The sequence below is a fragment of the Octopus bimaculoides genome, chromosome 24, assembly GCF_001194135.2.
Source record: "Octopus bimaculoides isolate UCB-OBI-ISO-001 chromosome 24, ASM119413v2, whole genome shotgun sequence".
Classification (NCBI taxonomy): domain Eukaryota; kingdom Metazoa; phylum Mollusca; class Cephalopoda; order Octopoda; family Octopodidae; genus Octopus; species Octopus bimaculoides.
Genome location: NC_069004.1, coordinates 3,620,775 through 3,624,437, shown reverse-complemented (window position 1 = coordinate 3,624,437; position 3,663 = coordinate 3,620,775). Strand labels below are relative to the sequence as shown.

Genomic DNA, 3,663 nt, shown 5'->3' with positions numbered 1-3,663 from the left:
GCGCGAAAGGAGAGGTGTTCAAGAGAGAAAGAGACAGAGAGTGTGAGGAACAGGAGGAGGAGGAGAAGGAACAGGTAATGAAGCAAAGGAGACGAGAGAGAGAGGGGGGAGAGAGAAGAAGAAGAAGAAGAAGGTGGAGGACAAACAAAACCGAATACAGAAAGAGAAAGAGAGAGAGAGAGAGAGAGATTCTATAAGAAATGGGAAAATAATTGGAAAGACGAAAAAAGAGAAAAGGGGAGACGGGGAAAGACGGATGAAGAAAACCAGAGAAAGAGAGAGAGAGAGAGAGAGAGAGAGAGAAATAGGGTGAGGAGGGGAGAAGAAGAGGAACAGAAGGTGAAAAAGGGAGAGAGACGAAAATAAAACAGGGAACAGAGAGAGAGTAAATGAAAGAGAGACACAATGAAGAAACGAAAGTGTGTGTGTGCCACTCCATGTTATTGCACACATGCCTTAGACAAACCAAATGCGAGTGCCATCTGTGAATGGCCTGACAGCACAGCGTTCTGGCCTCTCTACGAATACATCTCTCTATCTATATACGTATATATATGGATATATATCTCCGAATGTATAGATACGTACGTGAATGTGTGTGTGTGTGTATACGTATATATGTATATGTACGCATGTGTGATTCTGCATTTATGCATGCATGTATATATGAGCATGTGTATGTTAGAATATATACCAGTACGTGTGAACGTATGTATGTATATTACCTACGCATGTCCATAATTGTGAGTATGTATATTACATATGTACATACATGATTGTAAGAATATATATATATATATATGGGAGAATATACAAATAATAACAACAGACGAGGACAGGTGGTGTAAATAACAAAAGTATATATTAGTATGACGCTCGGGAATACGGAAAGTCTATACGTATACATGTGTGTATGTGCATACACTTGTATGCGTGAGTATATGAGCGTGCATATCAGCATACGTATATCAGTATACACATGCATACATCTGTATATGTATGTATGTATATATATGCATGTGTATATACATGCATGCGTGAATATACGAGTATGTATGAATGTATGTATATTACATACGTATTTTCCTGATTGTATTTTACATGTATGCATGTATGTGTGTGTGTGTGTGTGCATACACTTCTATGTGTGCATATGTCCGTGCATGTATGCACGTATATATCTATGTGTTTGAATGTGTAGATAGATAGATAGATAGATAGATAGATAGACAGATAGATAGATAGATAGATGTGTAGGAGCGTGTAGGAATGTAGGCACATATGTGGTTAAGTAGATGTCTTCGTGTCCATATTCCTAATCTCACCGTCGCACTCGTGTATAAATCTATGCTCCGTTGGTCCCCTATATGTATACTTGGATTCGGTCCTCGGGAACCACAATGCTTCCATTTGTATACAGACATGCCTTGTGCTTCCGTACACATGTATGTGTGTGTGAATTATATGTGTAACTTTAAATGTAATGCAGGTGTCAATATAGGTGTGAACATGGGAGCATAAGTGTATACGTACGTATGGCGTGTGTTTGTGTTTGTGTGTGTATGAGTACTCAGTCATACATAGAAACGCGCGGTAAACAAACACACACACACACGTATTGGTGCGTACTTATATATACATATATATATATATACACACAACATACCTGTGTGAGAACAGACAGAGAGATAGCTAACTAGATAGATAGATTATAAAGGTTTATAAGACGTGTGTTGAGTCTAATTTAGGAAGATATTTCGTATGGAGATGCGCACACACATGCATTTTATATACATATACATGTGTATTTACATACGTACAGGTCACTATATGTAGGCAAATATGTAAGCAGATATATGTATATATACAGGGTATTCACGTATATACATATGTATATATATATGTATATACGTATATAGATAGACAGTTTGTCGAAGACTTATATAAACATCGATCTCCAGATACCAAACCGAATGGACAGTGTAAAAGCGCCACGCTTGGAACGGTGCGCTTCGACGTTTATAAAACATGAAGTGTTAATTTAGTTCCAATATCATGAATTAGTCTCTCTAATCACAGAAGCCTTCGTTGGTTCACAAAGAAACATTTACATAACACGTGTAGAGTCTTCAAATGCCTCGCAAAAATTCCAAGGTATGTTGTTTTTATTTTTGTAAAGTATAGCAAAAGAGATAATTAAACCAGATTTAATTAATTAACATTAGTAGTCATTTGTGTTTAACTAATGATCCTATTGGTGAACTGCAGCAAGTCGGTGTTATGTGGTCCCTTCCCGTTTTGTACCGTGAGGTCATTCTTCATGTAGAAATCCGTTAAGATTACCTGAATAAATACGTATGTGTAAGTGTGCGTGTACATACATATATAGATATATGAGAACATCTTCTAAAACATACGTTTTTATGTTTATGCGTACATGAATGTTTAGAACGGGATAAAAGATAAGACAGTCAAATCGATAGAGACATCTCGGGAAGAAAGAGAGTGGGAAAGAATGAGAGAGTTAGACAGACAGATAGCTATTCAGACAGACAGACAGATAGACATCTTGGCTGATATGAATTATGTTTGGAGAAGAGATAAAAATTTGATGAGCTTTTAAGATGAAAGAAACGAGAGGAAAAAACGAGTTCAGATATAATAAATACATACGGTTTTTCGTTTGTTATTCTTTCGCTGTAGCATCACCATTTTGAAGAAAGAATACGAGACAAAGTTAGGCGAATGAAAATAAACCGAAGTGACAGACAGACAGACAGGCAGATAGAGAGATAATAAGAGGGGGAGGAAAGACTAAGAGTTACAGAGAAGGAGGGAGATATATATACATAGAGAGAGAGAGAGAGAGAGAAAGAGAGCACGTTAAGAAGGTTGGAGGAAAATGAAGCGCATGCGCAATGGCTACCACCTTCTGCACTCATGTCTAGTGTATAACGATGTTGCGTATAGATGGATGCATGGATGGTTAGACGGATGTATTGCTTGACTGGCTGCCTGGTTGGCTGGTTGGCCGGCTGCAGGGAGGGACGGTGGGAGAGAGTGTTATTGGAAAGAGAGGGTGGCAGTGGATGTTGCGCGTCTGCTGTCCCCCCTCTGTCTCGAATCAGAAAGGTCCGATATCACACCCTCAACTTACCCTCTCCCGTTCAGTGCACACACACACACACACACGAACAATATAAATGCAATATAAATATACATATTTACCTACACACACACATATACATATATGCAAATATATGCTACATAAATGCATATTATATAATATTTATAGATAGCAAGAGAAAGAGAGAGAAAGGTGAATACAGGATTGTAATTATATAAAGATGTATATGTACACACACACACACACACACACACACACACTTATCCACCTACCTATTGATACATACATGTATACACATACGTTCATACACATTTTTGCTTGTATATCTGATGTGTGTGTGTATGTGTAAAGTTAACTCTGTATGTAATAAAACTATCTGTATACGCGTATGCATGTGTATATATATATATATATATATATATATTATACACACACATAAATACAGGTATATACCTTTGTTTTCCGGTATATGTATCTATCTACCTGGATGTATCACTACGCACCTATCTACCTGCCCATTATATATATATATATAT

At 37.3% G+C, this 3,663-nt stretch overlaps 1 long non-coding RNA gene across 1 annotated transcript in view; it reads right to left on the bottom strand.

The window, feature by feature from the left end:
* Window positions 1-2,794, bottom strand: part of LOC128250703 (uncharacterized) — a 70,295-nt gene extending 67,501 nt beyond the window's left edge. The window contains exon 1 of the long non-coding RNA XR_008266705.1: window positions 2,674-2,794. This is a non-coding gene — a long non-coding RNA (uncharacterized LOC128250703). The remainder of the gene's footprint in view (window positions 1-2,673) is intronic.
* Between the last annotated feature and the right edge of the window lie 869 nt (window positions 2,795-3,663).